The sequence below is a fragment of the Coptis chinensis genome, chromosome 7 (assembly GCF_015680905.1).
Source record: "Coptis chinensis isolate HL-2020 chromosome 7, ASM1568090v1, whole genome shotgun sequence".
Taxonomy (NCBI): Eukaryota; Viridiplantae; Streptophyta; class Magnoliopsida; order Ranunculales; family Ranunculaceae; genus Coptis; species Coptis chinensis.
The window spans coordinates 5,696,020-5,722,520 of NC_141462.1; the positions used below are offsets into that span (position 1 = coordinate 5,696,020).

At 36.0% G+C, this 26,501-nt stretch overlaps 1 long non-coding RNA gene across 1 annotated transcript; it reads right to left on the reverse strand.

Moving 5' to 3' along the window:
- Positions 1-24,109: 24,109 nt before the first annotated feature.
- LOC147485518 (uncharacterized) lies at positions 24,110-25,366 on the reverse strand. The gene is made up of 4 exons (XR_015203241.1): positions 24,962-25,366; positions 24,798-24,871; positions 24,610-24,705; positions 24,110-24,494 (listed from the first exon to the last, which is right to left on the reverse strand). It is a non-coding gene; the product is annotated as an uncharacterized LOC147485518 (long non-coding RNA).
- Between the last annotated feature and the right edge of the window lie 1,135 nt (positions 25,367-26,501).

The window sequence follows — 26,501 nt, forward strand, 5'->3', positions numbered from 1 at the left end:
TCAGCTTTTTTAATTCATCTACGACATTAATTGACGCCTTTTTGTGCTAAACTTTTCTCCGTCAACTCTTTATGAATATAATTTGCTCGTAATACCGCCGTTTCTCCGTGCGGCGAGAATTTGCATTACGTCAACTTTCTTCGCGAAAATTTTATTCAAATCTTCATTATTTTTTTAAGGCATTGTGCCAATCTTTCTCTGAAAAAATTTCGGCGAAAATTTTAAAATTCGAATTTCATTATTTTTCTAAGGCATTGTGCCGATCTTTCTACGAAAAAATTTCCGAGCGAAAATTTTCGTCAACGTCATTATTTTTTTTAAGGCATTGTGCCGATCTTTCTACGAGAAATTTTCCAAGTGAAATTTTTGACAGCTTCATTATTTTTTCTAAGGCATTAAGCCGAACTTTCTGAGCGAAACTTTCCGAGGCTCGTACAACCGTCGTTTTTCCGTGCGGTAAAAATTCGCATTACGTTAACTTTCTAAACGAAAACTTTATTCGACTTCTTTATTATTTTTTTCTCTACGGCATTGTGATCTTTCCGTTCGAAATTTTTCGTCAATATCTTTCGCCCGTCATACTGCCGTTTCTACCTGCGACGACAAGAATAATCTTTTCGTTAGTCTTTTAGACTTAACCAAAATTTGAAGCTAACTGGAAAAAAATACTGACATACCTGTTTCATGCTGTCGAATTTTTTTGCCACCGCTTTGTCATATTCTCCGAACTTTTCTACTTCTTCGGCAGCCCAAATTAACTCAATAATTGCGCAATTTCTTTGCTTAACGGAATTGCACTCCCGCAACTTAATTATGAGTAAGCCGTTACTACTTCATCTTCTTCGACTTTTTTTTTCAAATTCATACACTTCGTCCATCTCAAATCTCTCGAGTACTAGTATTTTCCGTAGTTCTTTAAGTGACCATCGCCGTGGTGTCGTGTGCTCGTTGTATTTGTCGCCTTCTTTCCATCTCACCAAGTCTACGATCGTCATCGAGTTTTTGTTCTTCTCGATTATCTTTCATCCAGTAATAATCGGTTAGTTTCTACGGGAAAAAAAAAAAAAAAAAAAAAAGGGTCAGATCTCTCAAGAACAAGGTTCACTAGGTCCACCGGGCCAAATTGATGCCACACAGGTATGGTGCCCTTCCTTTGCTTGGCGCAAAGACCTTAACATGTTTGTTAAGTTTAGTTTTGAATTGGCGCCATCGTGCGTATCATGTTTCCTCCACATGCAACTTTAGACAAACCAACCATAGTCTATCTCTAAATAAAGGTTAATGGAAAGAGATTTGATTACCGATTGAAAAAGCCGACCCGAAAACAAGAGATTGAGCTCTCCAATCAAAACCAATTAAGAATCCGCATATGGAGATCTAATTGAAGTAGAGCCAATGAATTGGACTTGAATCGACAAACCGACTCGGCCTTCAATAGTTCAAGTTTATATTCAGGAATTAACAAAGAGATTCACACAAGCACGACCTTCGTTTCCTTCATTCATCTATGTCACCACATGATTTTTCAGTTTGTGTGCTTTTTTCAAATTCTTTAGTTTAATACTTAATTTGGTATCTCTAGCCAATTTTTCAAGCCGATGTCATTCGCGAGATTTATTTTCACCGATAAACTTGATGAACAACCCTCTTATGTTAGCATGGCCTTAGAAAATTTCGATTGTTTTACTACCGGATCTCACACCTTGTTACACAAACGTCAAAAACGGTACTTACCTTTTCTTCATCTTCTCGCTTTTCGTTTCCTCCTCGAAACAGATTTGTGCTAGGCCCGGACTTGTTTCTTTTATCCGTGCTTGTTTTACTGGTTTTGGATTAGTGACCATCCCGTTCCATCTGTTTATATATTCTATCCTTTTTCTCGATCTTGCGTTGGTCCAGTATCCCAGCCGTGTATAATTCTTTTCCAAACCGACTTAAGGTGGGAGACTCGATGATAAGCATTATCCAATCTGGATTTACTTTTGGAGTCCTAGTTTTCTATGGTATTTTCACGCGCACATCTTCTAGTTATTTTAGAACAAATGCTTGACTCTTGAACATTTTTCGAATTCCAATTATTTCGTTCACAATAATTTGCGATTTTTTCAACAGTTTTCAACGGTCTAATCCTCGTATCGCTATTCCGCTGGCAAGCGTCGTCGACATCACTTTCGCATTGTTATGTAATCGTTGATCTTGTTAGGCACTCAATTTCTTTTGAAATTTTATTTATGTGCATCTTTTATTTTATCCTCGCATTTTCGCCATTTTTATTTAACTATGTCATTGCGTCCCGTTATCGTTAATTTGACATTTTTCATTTCTGCTAATTCACGAATTTTTCCGATTGTCCATTTTCTTATCGTTTTACGTTCACACGACACTTCGTTATACACTCCGCTTACTCTTTTATTATTTCAAGTTTTCCTTGGTTTTCTTCTCTTCTTTGCCATGTGAACTTTGTTAAGCATGACAAAGAGGGGCGTGTTTTGACCCCCACCTACACGCAAACGTCCATTAGTAGGGTCTCTATTTTATTCATTTAATCAACATGGCTAAAGCCCAATTCGCAATATCATGGATCAATGTACAGGCCCATTAACTCATGTGTCTAAGGCTGAACCTTAGCCACATGGCTTGCCACTAATGTACATTGATTTATGTCCAGATTCATTTCTTATCAAAGAGATAATTATTAGTTGAGAGTTATATTCTATCACAATTGCTCAAGCAACAAGATTACTTGAGCTACAAGGACTCTCTACTCTACCTATACAAATACCACATTATTTTTCATAAGGAACTACGTGGAAACTTGATCCCTAGAGAATAGATCTTGGGTACGTAGGCAGCCATTATTTGGTTCAGTTTCATCTCCCCCAACATCAAATTCCTCTGTTTCTTAGTGTGTTCTTTACCATTGCTCTCGTTGTGTTGAAGCAGTTTATTGCCGAAACAGTACCTAAATGCGACATAGTCTGTATAGACGATAGTCGTAGAACCAATCAAGTAGGGGCAGAACTTATCTAAGGCATAATTAAACAACAGCTAGAAATTCCTTTTCAGTAGTAGTGTAAGGTTTTACTAGCATAAAAAATTACAGTGGATTTATTATCTATCTTCTGTCATAGCTGGCACAACATCGACAACATAATCACTAGCATCACACATAAGTTCAAAAGGTTTAGACCAGTCTGGTGGTTGTATGATAGGCGTAGAGGTTAAATCGGCATTTAAAGTTTCAAAAGCCTGTTTACAGTAGTTGTGTTAATGATTTAGCTATTTTTGAAAAATCTTTAATGAAACGTCTGTAGAAACCTGCATAGCCTAGGAAGACCCTAATGTCATGGACAGTTCGTGGCATAGGCAGAGACGTTATTTTATCTAATTTAGCTTTGTCTACTTCAATTCAATTTTTAGATACTATATGACCTAATACTATGCCTTTAGTGACCATAAAATCACATTTTTTTAATTTAAAACTAAGTTCTTTTCCTGACACCGTTTCAAAACTTTAGAAAGATTTGAAAGACAATCTTCAAAGGAATAACCATGAATGGAAAAATCATCCATAAACACTTTCATGAATTTATCTACCATGTCACCAAAAATATGCAACATACAACGCTGGAAAGTACCAGGCGCGTTACAAAGGCCAAAGGGCATTCTTTTGTATGCATACGTACCGAAAGGACATGTGAATGTAGTATTCTCTTGGTCATCAGGGTCAATAACAATCTGGAAATAGCCAGAGTAGCCGTCTAGAAAACAATAGTAAGCATGGCCGGCTAGACGTTCAAGCATTTGGTCGACAAAAGGTAAAGGAAAGTGATTCTTACGTGTCATAGCATTAAATTTCCTATAGTCTATACAGATCCTCCATGTTAAAGGAACTCGTGTTGAAACAAACTCATCATCAACATTACGTACAACAGTAACACCAGATTTATTAGGTACAACATGAACTGGGCTAACACATTCATTATCAGAGATGGGGTATATAATGCCAACATCGTGTAATCTTAAAACTTCCACCCTAACTACCTCTTTCATGGCAGGGTTCAAATGACGTTGTGGCTCACGGGAGGTCTTAGCGTTATCCTCCAAATGTATGCGATGTTTATATACACTAGGGTCTATACCCTTTATGTCGTCTAGAGACCAACCAATCGCAGAACGATGTGCACGAATAACTTTAATCTAATTTGCCTCTTCAGTGGCAGATAACTGAGATGATATGATAATCGGATGAGAGCCATCCGGATCTAAATGAATATACTTTAATTCAGTGGGAAGAAGTTTAAGCTCAGGGGCGGGAGAAGTGGGTAGGAGTGTCTCTGGTGGTCTTCTTCCTCAACAATGCAGATATGTTTAGGAATAAGTTCTTCAAATATGGGATCTGGATCTAATAAGGGATCATGGAAAGGAGTAGACTCTAAGAAGGCATGTACTTCTTGGATGTAAGAATCCTCAGTACTGCCAAAGGAAAGAAATTGGTGCATCTGATTGTCTGGAAACGTTTTGTTAAAATAATCTTGGGCAAGGCTCTCTATCATGCTAAGTTCTCCATCTATAGACGTGTATGGTGTTTGTTGCATCATCTTAAAAACATTTACTTCAACAGCTAGATTACCAAAGGAAATGGACATCGAACCATCGCGACAATTAATCAGGGCATTGACAGTTGCCAAGAAAGGATGCCCTAAGATGATAGGAACAGAGTCATGAGCGATCTCTGTGTCTAAAATGACGAAATCGTCTGGATAATAGAAGTCTTGAACTTTAACAAGAATATTTTCAACTACACCTTTATGATACTTAATCAAACGATCGGCTAATTGCAAAGTCATTTTAGTCGGTTTTAGATCGTGTATACCTAGTTGTTTATAAAGGTAAAACGGGAGTAAGTTAACACTTGCTCCTAGATCTAGAAGAGCAGTTGTGGTGAAAGTATCGCCTAAGGTACATTGTACAGTGGGACGACCACGGTCCTTGTACTTAACGATGTCGTTATGTACGTTCAGATAAAGAGGGAAATTGTTTTGTTAAGAAGGTTTTTTTAGGTATGTTCGTTTTTCTTTTCGTGGTGCACAAATCTTTAAGAAACTTAACGTGTTTTGGAAGACATTTTATGGCATCGAGGAAAGGTAGGTTTATAGTTAAATTTTGGGCTTTTTAGACTTTGGTCCTAACCATACTTGGTTTATTAGGGTTTGGTCCAGAAAAGGTTGAATATTAGGGTTTAGTCCTAGTTTTGGTTTTGACCACCCAACCAACCGAGTTGGTGGTCAATCAGCTTGTATTTTCGAAATGGCAATAATACCCTCGCGTGTAATATCAATGTGCTTCTATTTAATCAAATTAATTCGACACGTGTCGACATCCGACGACCGACTTCAATGTGGCGTCAGATCTGAAATTTGCGCATCTCGAGAATACAAATGAGATTTTTTGTTTTGGATGTGAAATACGGACAGGTGAAATAAGGAGGGAAATGATCACTCACTCTCTCACTCTCTCTCTCGACTTCTCTCATAGAAACCCTAGCTCTCATGTGTGAAAACACCAAGTTTAACACTGGCATACAAACCCAAACAAACCAAACCAAATCTTCTTCTTCTAACCACGAAATATGAAGAACCTCCATTGGAGTTGTTGATCGTGTTTTTTTTTAATGATTTTCATCTAGTGTACCTGTTGATCGTCGTTGTTTTATGGTTTTGAAGCTGTTGTGAGGTCATAATCGTTGATTTAAGGTCATCATCATCTGTTGTCGTCATAAAATTGAAGGTTGTTGCTTAAAGGTTAGTTTTTTATGTTAATCTTAGTAAAAATATAATTTTTATATAAAGTTGTATGATAAACATGAAAGTGTTAGCTTGATCTGTTGGAAAAATGGTGGCTTTCTCATTATGCTTCTTATCTTTGTTATTGTTAATTTTCAAGAAAGCGTGAATTAAAATGGTGGTTTGTTGTATTGCATGGTGCATGGCTTAGTCTATTGCCGTACACTTTTAGAAAACATGGACTAAAACCTAATTTTTAACTATTCAGTTGGACTATGATTATATTAGGAAGTAATTACAAGTACTTAACTCTATATGTGGACATGCGCAATTTGGGGTCTTTTCTTCTGTTTGTCTGAGAGTCTGATCCTTTGTTAGGAAGTAATAACATTTGGAATATGTTGTAAATGTTTGAAATTAGGAAGTAATAACATTTGGGATGGATATATTGTAAATGTTTGAAATTATATGCATTTGAATGATCTATATTTGCAAGTTTATATTTGTCTTGCATTAAATTGATTGAATGTAATTGTGAGAAGGGTCCCCTTGTTTGAATTGTTTCTTATTAACCCGATTTATCCTATATGTTGTTTGTTTGTATGTTTGTGGACCGAGGGAAGAATGGCTAATCCTTTGCTAGGTGTAAAGGAATTTGTGATACATTATGGTGGTAAGTGGGGAGAACTATTCCCCGGGAAGATAAAAGCTAGTCAATACAAGGGTGGTAAGAGAGAGTGTGTGAAATATGATGGGGATGAGATATTTCGCTAGATTTTGAAAAGGATTTGCAGAAATTGGTTGGTGAAGGAGTTAAGTTTGAGATTGCAAGTTTGATTGAAGGGAAGTTATGTAGCATAACAGAAGACAAACATCTGATGGATATGTGGGGTAAGTTTACACTTAAACAATACCACCTATTTGTCCTCCCACCTCCACCAACCGTTCATAACTCTCCCCACCACTTGACTTCAACATCATCGCTTATAACTCTCCCCCACCACTTGACTCCAAAGATCATCTGCTCATAACTCTCCCTCACCTCTTGACTCCACCCCAACACAACTGCCCACAACACCCAAGAAACCTTTACAAGTCACCGAAAGTGTTAGAAGATCACCTAGATTCAGTCCAGTTCCCATTGAAGTTCCCACTCAAAAACCTAATCCAGTTCCCACTCAAAAACCTAAACCAGTTCCCACTCAAAAACCTAAACCAGTTCCCACTCAAAAACCTAATCCAGTTCCCACTCAAAAACCTAAACCAGTTCCCACTCAAAACCCTAAACCAGTTCCCACTCAAAAACAAAAACCAATGACACCTATAAGAAAGTCCAACAGGCTTAACATACTGAAAACTAAACCACTTGTAGGTCCCAATGGAGAGCCATTGGTCTTTGACATTTCTGATGATGAAGAAATTAGTGAGCCACAAGCAAGAGAGGAGGTGACTGAGAATGTGGTTGAGGGGCACAATGGTGTTCAGCCATCTGGGAATGATGTGCACTTGTCTCAATTAGATCCTGTTGATGATGGTTTTACGTACTTTCGGAAATATTAATGAGTTTCGAAGAATTGAATGAACCCGATGGTACTCATGTTGAAGTTATTGATGTGTTAGAGGAATTGAATCCTAATGGTAGTCATGGTGAAGTTGTTGATATGTTAGAGGATTTGAATCATAATGGTACTCATCTTTGAAAGTGTTGATGTGTTAGAGGATTTGAATCATGATAAAAGGGATCTTGAAGAGCCTTTGTATCGGTATGGTCAATATTTTGGGTCGGTTTTGGTACTTGGATGTAGGGTATGATGATAGCGAAGAAGATAGTGATGAAGAGTATTGTCCTACAGTAGTGATTACTCGAGAATGAGTTAGATAATGATATTGATCCAATGATGGTTGATGAAGAAGTTCACAATTTAGAAGAAGAATTACAAGGCAATGTTTTGGGAAATTGGTCCATGGGAACAACAAATGTTTTCGAGATTGAGGACATGGCTAAGGTTTCAAATACTGTTGAAGCTTAAAAGGTTTGGCTCTGCATGAGTTGAAGCCTAAAATGACATGGGCAACTGTAGAGGATTGTAGAGAGTTCTTCCGCACAATGGCAATTAAGCACAAGTTTAGTACACAACAAGTGAGAAATGACAGAGAGAGATACATTTTGGCATGCAAAGATCCTAGTTGTGAGTGGACTATAACCGCTACTCTTACCGAAAAAGACATGCACACTTTTGTTCTTAGAAACTATAATGATGAACATACATGTGAAGCTAGTGTGAAGAACAAGTTTACACTGGGCTAGAGCACCATGGGTGGCTCAAGCACTTGAAAATAAGATGAGAGAGCATCCAGATTATAGACCTAAGGATATACAAGCGAGATGTTTTTTCAGTATGGAGTTAGCATATCATATTGGATTAGTTGGAATGCTAGGACATTGATGCTTGAAGTGATCAATGGCAATTATGAGGAGGGGGTTATAGACTAGTCCCGCAGATGTGTAGCAGATTATAAAGTCAAACCCCGGTAGCCTTGCCAAACATTTTGTGAATGAAAAGAATCATAGTTTCATTGGTGTTGTTTATTTAGCATTACAAGTCATCACTTGATGGATGGTTGAATGGGTGTAGACCAATTGTTGGTATGGATGGCTGTTTTCTCAAAGGCAAGTATGGTGGGTGTTGTTTAACTGCTATTGGACTGGATGCCATGAATGGGATTGTCCCTCTTGGTTTTTTCATATGCAAAGGGGAGAATGGGGATACATGGGCAGTTCTTATGTGAGATGAAGCCATTTCTTGACATGCATAAAGACAAGCTTACCTTCATCAGTGACAGACAAAAAGGATTAATAAGTGCTGTTGATGAGTACTTTCTAGATTCAAATCACAGGTAATGCCTAATAGGTGATGTTGTTTTTTTGTATATGTATATGCTGTTTTTGTATATGTATATGTTGTATATGCATATATAATAAGCCATTTTGTTTGTATATGTTGTTTATTTCAGTCATAATGATAATATGTATATGTTGGTTTTCTTCCAGGTATTGCTTCAGACATATGTATAAGAACTTCAAAAAGAATTTTGGCGGTGAATTATGGGAGAATCTAGCTTGGGGTGCAGCTAAGGCATATAAACAACAAGAACTGATAAAGATATTGGGTGTTATCAACAAAACAAACAAGAAAGCTTTGGATTGGTTAGACAATCGAGCCAAGGAGTTGTTGGGCTAGGGCACACTTTGATTTGGACATCAAAGTGTGATGAGTTAACCAATAATTTCAGAAAAGCTTCAATTCACGGATATTGCGCGATCGAGATAAACCATTGGTTCATTTTATGGATAAGTACAACCTAAATTTGCTGCAAATGGTCTATGATAGAAGGGAATTGGCATTGTCATTGATGCCCCGGTGAAGTTGTACCAAATGTGTTGTTCATGATAAAAAGAGAGAGTTGAGATACAATTGGTATGAGATAAAGGGTGTATCGGATGTTGAATACTTAGCAATCAACACCAAGACTGGGACTAAGTACAATGTTGATATTGGCAAACTTCAATGCTCTTGCATTGAGTGGCAAATGTCGAGGCCTTGCCTTGTGTACATCTTTGCTTTGGATCCTTAGACCAAGGAGGCCCCAAAAAAGGTAATTAAGTAATGGGGTTCCCTTAAGTGATTTACTTCATTGCATATTGTTTTAATTTGTTTTGTTTTGTTATTAATTAAGTCCATTTTTTTTTTTCAGGTATTGCAAAATCCATATTTTAGTGTGGAGGCATTCAGAGCAACTTATGCAAATTATCTTTATCCACTTGATAATATTGAGGATCCGCCGAAAATAGTAAGTCTATACTAGTAGGGAACTTTCATAACTCCCTATAACTTATTAGTTACTTATATACAGAAAGTCCACTTGCTTACTTATATAGTAAGTCCACTTGATAACTTATTGCTTACTCTATACAGAAAAGCCCATCGAATTGGTTCTACCTCCCGAACACACTAGAAGCGGTCGGAAGGCCAAAAAACAGAGAATTAGGAGTGAAGATGAACCACTTAAGACTCATAGAAAATGCGCAAAGTGTGGAACACCTGGTCACAATACCTTGACTTGTGACGCAAGAAAGAAAGGAGTTCATGGCAAGAGAGGGAAGGGTAAAGGCCAAGGTAACTTTTCATTGTTAACAAATGAGTATTTAAAGTTAGTAATGGTAGTTAACTAATGAGTAATGATTTAGTTGAAGGTGGACAAGACCATACTGAACCAGCATCTGAACAACAACCATCTGAACAACAACCACCAAAGCAACATGTTCCACCTGAAGAAGCCAATAGGAGAGGGAGGAAAAGAAAGAGTGCTCCACTACAACAAGAACAACAAGTGGAACATGAAGCACCACAAGTAGCTGAAGGAGGAGTTAGAGCAAGGAGCACAAGGCCAAGAGGAGGAAGAACACCAGCAGCAGAAGTTGAACTTGAAGCAGCCTCTGACACTAGAAGGAGGGTTAGAGCAAGGAGCACAAGGCCAAGAGGAGGAAGAGCACCAAAGAGCAGAAGTTGAACCTAAAGCAAAGCAGCAGCACCGGAAGGAGGAGTTAGAGCAAGGAGCACAAGGCCAAGAGGAGGGAAGAGCACCAGCCAGCCAGGTTCAACAGAAGCAACAACAGCAGCAGAAGACCACCACAAGATGAAGAATCCAGAGGAGGAAGTAGAAGGCCAAGAGGACCAACACCGGCACGTGAGGAGGACAAGGGGTTTATATAGGCTGATGTTTGGAGATGACAATGTACCAACACCTTCAACACCTCCAATGAATTTAAGTCGAGAGAGTCAGTAGAGCCACTTAGTCGGACATAGTGAAAGCAAATCCAAGACCGAATGTTGTTGTGAAAAACAAACTCTTTATCATTTAAGTTTTTAGTTTTAGTTACATTTTGGTACTTATGCTATTGGTCCGTGTACTTTTGGATTTGTAATGCTATTTTGGGATTAGATGTACTTTTGGATTTGTAATGCTATTTTGGGATTAGATGTACTTTTTGATTTATAATGCTATATTTTGGTATGAAATTTGTCGGTTTAATGTCCTCTCGCTATGTTTTGTTTGCAATTTCTCAATGTTATGCTATTTGGAGTACCAACAACAATAATAGATCGATAAGTAGATTAACAAACATTAAGCAACAAAAATTAAAGAAGACGACATGGACTCAAATATCTCTAGAAGAACAACAACATTGGAAGAACAACATTAAAAACACTAGAAAAAACATTAAAAACATCTGCAACAAAATGTACATGTGACACCACAGTGCAATGCAAACGTCTGCAACAAAATGTAGACAAACTGACATAGTATCCTACTACCAGACATGCTTCCTTCAAAATACAAAATGACAAAGACACAACAAACCCTATGGGTACCCCACAACGCAACAACACTCATGCCCACAAACATCACAATTAATGACAAGTGTGACCTCCTTCTCAATGGGCAGTAGAAGCTGGTTATCAGCAGTAGTTAGTTGAACCTTATTGAAACATCCAACCCAATCACAGCAGAGCCATAACTCAAGTACTTTGCCAGATTTATCTTCAGACTTGTGCAAATCCATAATGCCTCTACAGTTTTCCATATTGCATCTCTTTTTTAGGTATGGACACTTACGAGCTGTGTGGTATTCTTGGTAACATAGCTGACATATCTGTGAAAACCAAGATTATATACAAGTTAGACTTTGATACATAAATAAGGCCATCTTTTAGGACTTGGTCCCTCATCAAGCATTTGAAAAATTAGAGCTTAGTCCTACTTGTCACCATTAGAATTTTGAATTTTGAAGGTGAAGAGGTAGAAAAAGTGTACCGTGGGGCAACAAAAGTGCCGATGAGGCTCCCCCATATTTCCTTCCGAGGTGAGATTTGCAAAGGATGAAATGGCTGACTGGTTTCTCTTATAGAGAGGACTACCAACGGATCTATTGTTTTGGCCGTTGATTTATTTGTTAGCTAGATTTGTGACACGTGGCAAGTCAATTTCAGTGAGATTCCAACGGCAACTTTAGTTATTCACGTGATATTACATGCGAGGGTATTATTGCCATTTCGAAAATACAAGCTGATTGACCACAGTCAACTCAGTTGACTGGCGGTCAAAAACCAAAACTAGGACTAAACCCTAATATTCAACCTTTTCTGGACCAAACCCTAATAAACCAAGTATGGTTAGGACCAAATTCTAAATATCCCTTAAATTTTTGAAAACTTTCCTAATCTCGTCAAAATTATCGTCTTTCTTTAGCATGACTAGTCTCTGGGGAAACGAGGATTTTTCTCTATATTTAGCGTAAGGGTCAATAGGAGTATTGTCCTTTTCTTTAGTTTTTTTTTGTTTCCCTTTTGGTTGAAGTTTAACTGGTACTTCTATAGGTATAGGATTTTCAGTTTCAACTACGGTATCTAGTAAGGTTCCTTTATCTTTTTCAGTTGATGGGGAATCCTCAGGCATAATTACTTTGTTATCAACCACTTTCCTTGAACGGAGAGTAGTTACGACCTTTAATTCACCTTGTATTAAATTTTCATTACTATGATTACCGGTTATTTCGAAGGCTGTGATTGTTGATTTTGTATTAGGTACGGGTTGACCTGGAAACACGCCTTTTTGTGGTGATTTTTCTTGGGCTAACTATTGGATGGATTGTTGGATTTCTAGTAATATCTGGTTTTGAGTCTGCATGTATGCATCGAATCTATTGGGCTGGGTAGGTTGAGCGGCCACGGGTTGTGTAACAGGAACTATCTCATGTTGATTGTTAACGGGTGGATTTTGATAGTTGTTATTTACCGGGACTAAACTTCTATTATTATTATTATAATTACCTTGCCCTTGTTCTTGCCTTGGTTGATATTGACTGTAGTTGTTGGTATGCCTAACATTTTGATTATTAAAATCTGGAGGTGCGGCTTGATGGTGATTATTTCGCCAACTAAAATTAGAATTTTGTCTCTAAGGTGAGTTAGGTATATTAAAAGTGCAGACATCTTCTGGCTGTGGTGGTGGTGGTTGTTGTTATTCATAGACAAGATGACAATAATGATCGGAATGCTCAAGACTAAAACAAGAATTACAGTGAGGAGAATTTATATTTATTACAGGAGTTGGTTTCATTTCTTGTTTATTTACATAAAGGGCATATACTTTTCACGTGAGGGATTCTATTAAAGTTCTAAGTTTAGGATTTGGTTTAACCTCAAACATACTGGTTGCCTTAGCTGTAGTAGAAGAAGGAATTGAGCAGGAGTAATCGTTACCTCCTCAGTTATTACTTTTCTTGGATTGATTATCTAAGAAGTTATAAGCATCTGTGGTTCCTTTACTTGAAAAATTACCTCCGTTCATGATATATAAAGTCTCTTTATGGTGTTGGGATAGGCCTTTGAAGAAGGCACGAACTAGTGTGTCTTTACCAAGATTATGATGGGGACATTCTACGAGAAGATCAGTGAAACGATTCCAAGCATCAGAAAAAGATTTTGTGGCTTTTGGCAAAAGAAATGAATATGTGATAACATCTCATTAGTCTTCTATGGTGGGTAAAATTGTTTCATAAATAATTCTATTAGTTTTTCCCATGTGTCGACAGAGTTTGGCTTTTGTGCTGTTAGCCAAGCAGCCGCTTTGTCAGCTAGGGGGAAAGGAAACACCCTGAGCTTTATTTGTTAAGGTCTTACGTTAGGATGATGAAATGTAGTAAGAACTTGCTGTATCCTACGTAAATGTTGATAAAGCTTCTCATGGTCTAGGCCATGGAAAACAAAATTAATTAAATTTTATTGGGGAGATTCTAAAATCTCCCGTAGTATCTGCAAAAATTATGCAGGACTCAGGTCCATCGTTTAAAACTTTATAAAAGCCAGAGAGGGGTCTCTCTGCTATTTCTTCACCCATTGCTATATGTGTAGTGGTGGTGGGTGTAGGTGGTGTGTGTGTGGTAATTGGTGAATTTCTAGATAGGCGTTGATTTTTGCGTCTACGATAAACTGATATGGTAGGTTTATGCGTACCAGATCTTAATCTCATACAAGTTTTAAGTCTAATATGCAATTCTTAATAAGCATGCAAAAATTACCTGATTATTACTAGAATTAGAATCCTCTTACAGTAGATTCGAGGATATATAGAGGTGTTACCTGGAGCGTCCTTGCTACGCATATAAATAGTGCCTTCAACAGCCTTGAATTACGTCTATGTTACTTGAACAATTATATGAGTACTGGTCCAGGTTCACATGGTGGATGGTGAAGTCCTGTAAAAAGATTAACTTTATTAGTGCTATTGTTTTAAGAATAGGTTTCAGGCTTTTTACTATGGGCTTCGTGTTGGGCTTAGATGTCAGGTCTGTGAAACGGGCTTTGGTAGTGGGTGGGCTTAATGACTACTAATACTAATTAATTAATTTTTTTGAATCAAACTAACGACCAGGCCACTTAAGAATTGAGGGAGGTTATCCGTGTGTGCACGTTCCTTAATTAGAGAACCTCGATTCTTTGAGTTTTCTAAACACCGTTTAGTATGAAAAAAGGTTTTTTTTAATTAATTAATTTATTTATTTAAGTTTTGGATACGAGTATTGTACTGTACTCGTGGGATAATATTGCAATTAATATTAAAAAATTAATCTAAGCTAATTATTGTAAGGCGTGCACGCACTTAGAAACCAGACAATTTGGGTGCAATGCACGAGGGCGGGTCTCTCTCTCTGAAGGCAAATGTGGCGTGCGCGCGCTCGCATACGTAGAAATAGTAAGGTGAAATTTTTAGGGTCAGGTCACGGGAGTGGTAGGAGTTGGTTTAGCAACTCGTATGCTCTTAGATAGTAGCAGAAAAATTCGAAGAAATTGTGAACAGTGAATTACAGTGTTTTTTTTTCTTGAACAAAAAGAGTTTCTACCTAAACATGCGTAATGTAAACGAACTAGATGGCCAGCAATGCTATTTGACAAGATGATATGAGTAGATGTGAAAACAATGTTTCTATAGTACTAAATTATGCTAATCAATTAATAATAATACTATCTAAAATAGTTGTTATATGGGAGTAATTGTGTTCAATCCACTCTAGTTGTACATTACTTGAATGCAAATATAGATACGTCAAATGCTTTTACTAATGAGAGTAATATGATGTGAAAACAGTAAAAATAAATGCTAAAACAGTAGATATAATAATGATAAAAAGGATTAGAGAGGGAAAATTCCACCACGCGATTCGATTGACTATTAGTTAATTATCGAATCGCTTGTTTGATCCCTAGTGAATACCAAGTCGTCTCGGATCAAGGTTTCACTAGTATGAGAGTTTAGCTCCCCCACAAATCTCTTTGATGGTGGCTCTAAACTCTAGTTCTCCGTTATGAGCTCTATCTTTAGACACTCACAACGAAGAACTTGAAGTTCTTTGCAAAACAATAAGTTCTTTGCAAAACAATAAAGAAACTAAATACTAACCATCCTCACGTGACTTCATAAACCCCTTCTAATGGAAGTTTAACCTTGTGTCCTTGGATTAGAATTAACTAAGACAATAATATAAGACATAATGTAAAAGAGAATTGAATTGAATTGAATTGAGAAAGCTTTATTGCTAAGGTTTAATGGAGGCTACAAATGCTAACCCTAATTATAACTCAAAGAAAATAAACATAATTAAAACTAAGCTAAACTAATTAGAGAAGTAGGAGTAAGGGAAAAGAGAGAGAGTTTAAGTTTGGCCTTAACTCTTTTTATATAGGAGAGGGTTAGAGTTACATTTTCGTGCATGGGCTGAAAAGGGAGACTTTGGGCCTCTAATGTGAACCCAAAGTTTATTAGGTTAAATCTAAAGAGGCTACAACTGCTAGAAATTATTTCAGTGCTTTTTTTGTCCACTTTTATAGCTCTGATTGGGGCAAAACTGGGCCCATTGGAAATCTTATTCCGAACTGGTCGTTTTGACATAAAGTAGACCCAATTCCGTGGCCAGAGTCCAAAAATACATCCATTTGAAGTTCTGATAGTTTTTCGTCTTTTTTTTTTTACCCGAATTGATTTTGATTGGGCTTGAAAAATGTTTTTCTTCTTGATTCTTGGGCTTTAAACATAAAACTTCCTCAACAATCATCTTGTCTCATTTTCTATGCAAATTAAAAGTGGTGTCTTTAGTCACCTAATCAACTTTAAGTCCTGAAATGTACAAAAACACATTAACATTACTAATTCTCATTTATTATAAACATAATTGACCTAAATAGAATATTATTAAGGGTTTAAATTACACTTTTGAGTGCTTATCATATTCACACGACTTGGCAGTCCATTCTTCCTATGTCCTTTTGTTCTATTCGATTTTACAACAGAAAATTCATATATCGAAATGTTCCTTACTGCTAAAAGTTTTTTTTCTTCACATATGGGAATCAGTATAGTCGATTCATCTGTTGCGGGACTTGGAGGTTGCCCGTATGCCAAAGGTGCTTCTGGGAATGTTTCGACAGAGGATGTGGTGTACATGCTCAACGAGCTTGGCGTGAAAACCAATGTAGACCTTGGCAAGCTTATGTCAGCTGGGGAATTCATTTGCAAGCATTTGGGACGTTCATTTGGCTCAAAGGTAGCCGTTGCTTTAAGCAGAATCACATCAGATACCTTTAAAATATAAGTTAGTTAATGTAAATCTGGTTCTTGCCAAAGAAGACTCCAAAAGCCAAAAATTTGGTGGTGATTTTTTAATTTGGATTGCACATTGATGCTTGATATATATACACAACTACACAAATAATGCAATAAGATGATTTTGGATTCAGAGTCCTTGATGAAACGGATGAATGATGTATCAGTGAATATGTTCTGATTCTCATCGAAGAGACATTATGGTAGGCAATAATAATACTTTTTTTTCGTACCAATATGATAAGTTACTTTTGAATTTATGTTGGATCCATGTTGAATTAATGGATACCCTGTTATATCTAGGATATATTTCACTTATATATTGTCATTTGACTTGGATTATTAGTGTGATTTTTTCTTTTAAAAGCTGAAATGGGATAACGACAAACTAAAGAAACTCGTCTAAAATTTATTACCAGTATAACTGCTAGCAGTGGAGAGTGAGCGGAAGTGAAAGAGGGAGAGAGAAGGTGAGTTTGGGGCAAAGAAGAAGAGAAGAGAGACTGATGACACTTAGAGACTAACGAAACAACATTTTGGGTCGCATACCCCCCCTCCCCGGCCAGAATGTTTGTTATGCTCACACTTAGACAGAAACTAACGAAACAACATTTTGGGTCGCATACCCCCCCCAGCCAGAATGTTTGTTATGCTCACTTGAAAGTCGGTACATCTCAAAGTTATGTACTTGCAGCCGTACATGATGTAATTGTGCGGGGAATATTATTGTGACCCCATTATAGATGTTATATTAGGAATGTTATATTATTGTTAGGGAATATTGTGTTTTCAACCATTATAATTTTCCGCAATACATTGCCTTCAAAGTGCCTTCACCAGACGATTTCTTTTCTTGTTATGCTGCAATGCTATGAAGTATGAACATTTCAGAGTATTAGCAGTACCATATTATCTAAGATGTGACCTTGTTGTTAGAGAGCGACTACACCATATGGCCCAACACAAAAAAATATCTAAATCGGCTGTGATTGGCTGGTAGAGAGAGAGAAGAGAAAAGAAGAGAAAAAGAGTTTGACTCATTATTTTATTTTCACCAACCAATTAGAGTCGACTTTTACATTTTTTGTCCTCCCCGTGTGAGTTAGTTCTATCCATATTGTTAACACTTGCGGTAAGAGCAAATCACATAAAAAATGAAAGAAAAATCACTTATTTGAGACTATAATTAACCCGTAATTAATACTTAAATCTCGAGTAGTAGCAAACCACCAAAATGTTTTATTCAAACTTGGGTTATCGAACATAAATTTCGGGTTGTTAACTCGTTCACAAAAAAAAAAAAAAAAAAAAAAAAAAACTTGAATTTTGGGCCAAAACAAAAGCTCCTGGGCCATGAAGAACCGCCTAATTAGCCAAATTAATTGCCCAGGAGTTGGCAGATAAGATACATGACATAACATAAACTTCCAGAAATTAAAAGATTCAAATGCAACAATTAACCTATCAACTATTGGTCTCCAACTCCAGTTATAGCTCACAGTCACATCTAGGTTGTTGATTATGTTGATCACTCCTTTTGCATGTCCTTCAAAGATAACATAAAGAAACTGTTGTTGTCTAGTCACCTTCACCACAAACTCAGCAGTGACTAGGTTGGCTTCCTCTTTTGTGTTGACATCATCTCTCCTGGTAGTAGCACATACATATTCTCCATTCGGGTCCCTAAAAATCCCTAAAAACACATTATGCATGTTTTAATTTAATAGGAATGAAGTTTTATTAAAAAATAAATAAATAATAAATAAATAAATTGGGCCCAACTCGGTTTAGGCTTCCAAACCAACACTCCAAGTCATAGTCACAAATTCGAAATTAGGCAAAGATGAAATCGTTGAATCGTACAAATTCGTTAAAAAAATTGGAAAAAATTGGAAATGTCATAACTAATTAAAACATAAAATAGTATGTAGTATGTGATTGTGCGTCATGTCAGGGTTACTTCGAGCATATATATATCAATTCAAAATTTGCAAATATATGTGTAAAGTTAATTTAGAAAATAAAATATTAAAATAAATAAATAGAAAGCTATCTATCATATATATATATATATATATATATATATATATATATATATATATAACGGAAAAAATCGCTAAACATTGAGAATTATGAGATTTTTACCGTTTTGATTGTTTATTCGTTTTGAAATTCGGTAATCTGTCAATTCGGAGACTTTTTACGTTTTTTTGAAAAAAAAATCTGAAATTTTTGTGACTATGAGTCCAAATTGTGTCTTGGGTAGCAATCATAACGTAAGTGGGCAACCACCTTGGGGCATGAGCTTAGTCACGAGTTCATTGAGTGGGAGCGCAAAAGCGCCTAACTTGAGAAGCTCCCATTTTGAGAGCGCCTATGGAGCGCCTTAATTATTTATACTAATATAATTATTAAATATTGAAATATAAACCATAAAATTTGTAATTATCATTGATTTTTCATTTTTCATTTGATAAACTTATGTTTAATAAAGTAATTGTGTTTGATAATAATTTAAAAATAAAATAAAATAAAATAAAAATAAGAGAATAGATTTAGGAAAAAGAACAAAACTATAGGCTTTGCCCATAGGCCCTTCCATTTTTTTTCCCCCATAATAAGTCCATAGGCCCTTTCTCATTACACTTTGAACACTTTGAATATTGATTTACAATTGTCAGAAGAGTTTGGGTCACATGTTAACTAGACTGCTCTTCTACTAGTAAGTAGTAACTAACTATAGTTATATATTGATATGGGGAGTACACTATCTAGGGGCATCTCCAATGGAAGGTGTGAATTTACACCCCCATGCAGGCTCCACATGGGTGCTATTAGGATTTTACACTCTATTCCACTTCAATGTATAGTATGGAAATTCACACATTGAAGCCTCTCCAATGGGAAAATTATAAGAAGATGGGAGTTGTATCAAATAATGAATGAACAGAACTTCATTTGAAATTAAATTAAAGCTTGGTTCAGCACCTCAACATCAAACTCCATTGTTGGTTTGAGACTTGTCATTCACGTAACAATCAATGTCGAAATTGATCCTCGAATTCGAAACCAATCTAGAATACCATATCCAAATTTTAAAACTGCAGTTTGAATGGCGATTGATTCAAAAAATTATCGCATCTCTCCTTCACAAAATCAGGATAACCATAAGTCTTCCCCTTTAGTCTTTTCAATAATTTCAAAAATTCATGTAATTAATAAAAAAATATCAATGTAGTCCATCAAGATTGAAAGAAAGTTTGAAACTATGATGTTATAGTTTATGATTTTTGCAATAGAGATGAAGTCAGAAAAAAAAAAAGAAGAAGTAGAGATATTGACAGTAGAAGAACAACATAAAATAACCCAACTTTTGATGTTGTGTGTAGTTCTTGATTTTTGTTTTAAACTTTTGATGTTTCTTGTCAATTAGTGTGTGTTGATGGAGGGAAGGAGTGATCGATGATGGAGGAGAGGAGTGATGGATGAAACAGGGGGAATGACTAGGATTTTCTTTCATTCCCATGTTCTTTTAACTCTCTCACACATTAAAGTTTGAGTCGATGGCTCTCTATCCCTTTTTAAGTGTGTAAAGTCGATAAAGTAGAAATAAAATTCGATAAAGTAAATTTAAAATAAAGGCTAAAAGTTTACTAAAAGTGAAAATTAAAGTCGAATATTTCACTTTAGCATCTACTTTATTGACTTTAGCTCTAAAATAGAGATTTAAATATTTTAGCTCTACTTTATCGACTTTAGCTCTACTTCTTATCGACTTTAACACTACTTTTTTAAGGATAGAGAGCCATTGACTTCAAATTTTTAAAGTTACACCCTACTATTTAACAATGTGAAAATATGGTGGAAATTTCTCTCTCTTATTATTAGTTTATACTTTATAGCTACCGTATACAATTCCCACACTCCGTTGGAACACATTTTTTTGTTTTGGGGGTGTAAAATCTACAATAATTCTACACTAACACAGAGACTTTAATACAGTTGACCGACACAGTAACATAACACTGCAACATCAATGTTGCAATAAGAAAAATCTTCACTGCAACATCAATGTTGCATCGAGAAGTACCACTGCAACATCAATGTTGCACCATAAAAACTACTGCAATGTTAATGTTGCACAGAGAAATATTACTGCAACATCAATATTGCACCATGAAAACCATTGCAACATCAATATTGCACTATGAAAAATCAATGGAATGGATGGTTTGCTATAAAGAAAAGATGAGAATGACAAAATAAGAATGGAAAGATGATAATGTAAAGAGAATAAGTGTTTTGAGTGAGAGAAAAGAGATTTTTGGCTCTTATTTTCATCACTGCAACATTGATGTTGTAACATGTCACATCACTGTGTCTTGACTGTGTCATTTTTCCAGTGTCAGTGTAGTATTATTACTCGTAAAGTCTACAACTTATACTGTTTACACCCCCCATTGGAGATGCTTTTAGGGTCTCCTTCTTTAGACCTTCTTTGTACTATCACTTTACACAGAGACCCACGAACTTCATCATTAGAATTCAAAACAACAAATGCCTCTCTCTCTCTCTCGACCAAGACTGGTTTAGCATGGAACCTCAAGAAGCAATTCTAGCAGTTTAGCTATTTTGATCAAATCCTTATTTTTTTCATTTCTTCTTTTGGGTTTCAAAACACTTAACTTCCATATGGATCTTTGTTGATCTTCAACTTTTTCAATTGAGGTTTAGAATATAGTTTATTCGAATCTGTAATTGATGTGTTCAAGTAGATGGATTGAGTTTTAATCCAGTAGAAAACATACCTAATGTTTGATTTAAAACTTATTAACTACTCCCCCACTATAAAAGCATGGCTTTCAAATCAAGAGTTCGGTTTAGAGGAGCTTTTAAGTAAAAAGCGTCAAACCGCGGTTTGAGAACTGGGGCTTTGTACTCTCCCCACGGTTTGTGACTAATGGCATGAATGGCAACTGAGCCTGACGTTGCAGCTAAAATGTTAACACATACAAAGGTACAATTACACACCTTAGACACTTTTAATGGTTGCTGGGTCTTTATATTACTTAGTATTATAACAGTTATCTGGAGAATTGGAGTCCTGGTTTATTAGGGTCCTCTCAAATTGATTTAGTTTTAATTTGAAGTTCCATCACAATGTCTTCCCATCAACAGATTAGAGGTAATATAGGCCAAAATCATGAACATCATGTTCGTGATCATGGTGAGAAAAGCACATCAACCTACCTCTCTCTCTTCCAACCAGTTTGGTGGCTCTATTGGTGTGAAACCTGGTCAGATGAAAGACGACAAGCCAAATATTGAAGATGGGTCTGAGAATACCAAGGAAGGATGTCCAAGCTGCACAAACGGTGCCCAATAGGGCAGGGAATCGGGTTGGGTTTGACCCGAATCCGAATAGTTCGCGTTCGGGTCGATTTTCATATCTGTTTATTTATTTGGGTTGGGTTTCTAATTCGAATCTGTCGGATTCGGGTTCGGATATATTTTTTGGATTTTTAAAAAATAATTTTAGTATTATCAGTTCGGATAGAAGATTTCGGTTTGATTCGGATTTGGATTCGGATTGGAATATTATCAAACTATTCGAGTTCAGATTCGGAAATAGCTATATGCCCATATCCGACCCGAACCCATTCCCTGCCCTAGTGCCAGCAAGCTGATCACTTCAGGTGTATGGACTATATCATAGATCATCTAGACCGAGGTAATAAAAAATTCATAAATAGCACATTTTTTTTTTTGGTAATGTCATGCAACAATGTGCTTCATGCTTGAGCATCTGGCTCAATTCATCGTGTAGCAAAGGCTTATGCAGCTATTCTTGACTCAGAAAATCATAATGTAAGAATATACTGTTTGGATATCAAATTTACCCTTAGAAAAACATCGCTAGCAAACCTTTCTTTGGTTTCTTGTTCTTTTCATTTCTCAAAAATATTTTAAAGCCACTTTTTGTTTGCTATGGTGTCGACCAAAAATATTTGAATTGTAAATGCTATGGACATAACACTTATTACTAGTATTACTCAATGACCAAAATATCGATATCGGTTAATATATCGGTGTACTAAAAAACCGATATATATCGAATGTATTCATTTTTTTTTGTGACCAGTCCAAACAATTTAAAATATAAAAAATATTGGAAATATAATATTGGAAATATATTGGAAATATCGGATTTATATTAAAAAATGGTCAAAAAGTCAAACGATATATATCATAAATACCAGATATATTGATTATCTCAGCGATATAAAATTTTATATAGGAAATTCCGATATATATCGTGAAAAAAAGGATTCTATATTCAGTAGATATATATCCGAAATATTAATATCGGTGTACCAAAATACCAATATATATCGGATATATATCGGTGATATTTTGGTCCATGTTATTACTACAATGAATTTCATTAGAGAACGAATTTGTGGACAGGCATCAAATTTCTGTCCACAGGACCCATCACCTAATTGGACCACGTCTCCTATTTCACCAACTGGACTAAACAAACTTGGCACGTCAGTTTTCTTTTTTCATTTTTTCTTTTTCTCTTTTTTATAACAAAACAAAATAAAAAGAAAACTAAATAACCAAAAATAAAGCACGAGTTCTTTGGTCTTTCTTCTCTCCTCTTCGCCCCTCTCTATGTTCTGTGTCCTCTATCTTATCCTCTAGTTTTTCGAGGTTTAACGCAAGACTATTCTCTGGCTTCAATTTCAGATGGGTTTAAATAGTGAACAATGAGATAATGATATATAGGAAGATGGTGTGGATGGTGGAAGAGAATAGACAAGTTCAAATCAATGGTGCAAATTGCTTTAATTTCATACGGTCGGATGGGCTACAATTCAAATTCGTTTTGAAAGCAATTAGGGGAAAGAAATCTATGAATTTGTGTATTCGACACAATTCCTCACAACTGTTTGACAAAATATTTCACTAGCCTTTTCTTGCATGTCTTTTAAACCTCTACTATCTCAAAGTTCTCACGGTCAAAGATGAACAACAATTTGATTGCTTTCAAGAAGAATGTAGTAGTAATGATATGGAAATCTTGGCGTGTATGTAAGCGAGTGTCATTTTATTTTTATGAGATGAATCTTTGTGTTCGGTGTCCCCTGTATTGTGTTTTGAGTTACAAAGCTTTCATTTGTGTTCAATGTCCCTGTATTGTGTTTCAGTTACAAGGCTTTCATTTGTGTTTAGTGTCCCTGTATTGTGTTTTAGTTACAAGGCTTTCATTTGTATTGTAACTCTTGTAACATAACAACAATGTTTTGGATTCAATCGTGTTGCGTTGTAAATCTACCGATTCGTGAATTTTGAATTTCCAAACTATCTTTCCAAATTTACTTATGACGAGCCATGTCAGCTGGTCTCCAAGTGCAAGAAAGGCTTTCTTAAGAATAGCTTGCAGTTAGTTTCTCCAACAATAAACGTACTAGCAAGACATACTATCTGAGTAGCAGAAACACAAACGTGAGCACGCATATATATATAAATCGACCTACAATAAGAATTCTAAACTTGCTGAGCAAATATATTGGCCCAATATATTGATATGAAAATAGTTTTTTACAACAAGAATTCTAAGAGGTCTTCCCACTTAAAACACTTAAATATTTGCTCATAGTTTTCCAAGTTTGTAGCATGCCGCAACTTGATCTGCACCTCCAAGCATTCAACAATTGCGTCATGTGTAGTCAAATGTGCACTTGAGCTTCTCTAAACATGGATGCAGGTGCAATAGGCAATTTACAAAAAGAAATGGATCCACTTCAATTCACAAAAGGGCATCCAGTTAAATCTACCAAAAACATACCACTAAACAAAAATACTACCAAAAATTTACAAAATATTTGTCCATCATCCCAAACCGTATTATTTTGATCAATACGGAAAATCTAATCTTCGCACAGGTGATCGATACTCTTGGATATTTGTAATAGATGCCTACAAAAAGTTCAAGCTTAGTAAGTGCCAATACATGCAATAAGATTATACTTCTAATTAATTAGAAAATCAGAAACATTTAGAGATTGCATATGGGAAGTACTTAAAAAATAACCTGACTAGGTTGGTTTGAGGCTAAGGTTTCTCCCTGTATATGTGACGTGGTTCTATTATATTCTCTAGTACCACCAACAAAATTAGACATGTTCCCCTGTATGATAAAATAACATGCAACTTAGATTGTTTGATGTCAAAGCACATGTAAGTGTAAAAAAATAGAATTTCTATGAAATGAAGTATGACCTCCATGGGCTGATTCAAGGTTAACGACCCTCCTTGTGCAATCTGCATGACCTCATATTTTTCTCCTTTGCCATCTGTGAAAACAAACCGCATTGTAAATTTATTTGTGAACAAACTCAACTAAGATGCACATAAATTCGTGAAAACTAAGAACATGCATTTACCCATTTCTTTTGAACTGCCTTTCTTCTTTCGTGGTATTTTCTCCAAACAACCCTTTATTCGACCTCCTCCTTTAGGTCAGCCTGGACCTCTTCTTGTTGGTGGGTTTTTAATTTGTCCATCTTCCATGGCATTTGGCATTGAACTGTTATGATGTCCTTCCTGACTAGATTTGTTCGAGGCTAATGTATTTCCCTGTATGTGTGATGTGGTCGTATTTTCTTTTCTAGTACCATCAACAAAATTAGACATGTCCCCTTATATAATAAAATAACATACACTTAGATATTAGAGTACATGGAAACATAAGAGCATCGAACTTGGGTGAAGTGAACTATGACCTCGGTGGGATGATTCAAGGTTGATGACCCTCCTTGAGGATTCTGCATAGCCACATTTTCTTCTCCTTTGTCATCTACAACAACAAACCACGTTATAAATTTATTTCCGAACAAAGTAAACTAAGATGCAAATAAGTTAAACAAAACTCAGAGTATACATATAACACCCCGTGTTTTTATTCTTTTATTTTCCTAATAATAATAATAATGAATAATAGATAAAATAATATAGGATAACTATCAGCTTAGGGATAAAAGTTCCGTAAGTAAATAGATAAGTTTCAACCCTTGTTTTTGGGGGAGGTTTTAAAAAACATAAAAAAAATAGGGGTTTCTCACGTAGAGTTTTTAGGGAAAAAGACAGTGAGAGATTTAGAAAAAAAAAAGGAGTTTTACTGAAAGAAGAAAAGGTTTTGAACGAGGAAGATCGTGGTTCGCGCAACAGTCGACTTCGGTCTTTCAGGATTTTTCCCGTTTTCGAAAAGCTGTTCGGTTTATAAACAGTGAGTAGTTTTTCTATTTCACTGAATCTAGAGTTTGACATGTATAAAGAAATAATTTTGCTGTCTACAGTTTCCGCGCATTTTTACTGCCCTTTTGTTATTATCCTTGGTACTGTCGTTGTATCGTTAAAACTTGTTAAATGCTAGTATATTGTTCGATTGAAATTAAACCGTGAAACTCTGAAATTGAAGGGTTAACACTCTGAAGTGATTTGTTAAACCCTGTTGAACTCTGAGATTTTAAAGTGAACTATTAGAAGTTGACTAGTGAAACTAGGAAGTTTAATCTGTTAGAGCTCGGACGAGGCTGTTAATGGTGGACAAGCCTACAGAAATCTCCCTGTATAGTACTTGTGGATTGGACCTTGATAATCTTGTTGTCTTGTTGTGGTATACTTGAATGAGGTTTGATTGCAGGGGGTGTGAGTGTTGTAGAGTGAGGGGAAGGCGCTGGCGAAGCCTGTAGAAGTCAGTAATGGCGTCGTCAAGCCAACAGAAGGAAATTGTCGAAATTGTTTTAGTTTGAACTCTTTTGTTTGGATTTTGAATTGTTGGTGGTTTATTGGTGATGATTGGTTGTTGGTGTCTCGAGATGGGGCTGTTGAAGCTCCGGAGGAATAGTAATGGCGTCCAAACAAAACCAAATCATCATGATTTTGATTGTTTGAATGATTTGTTTTGTTGGTTTTGTTGTAAGG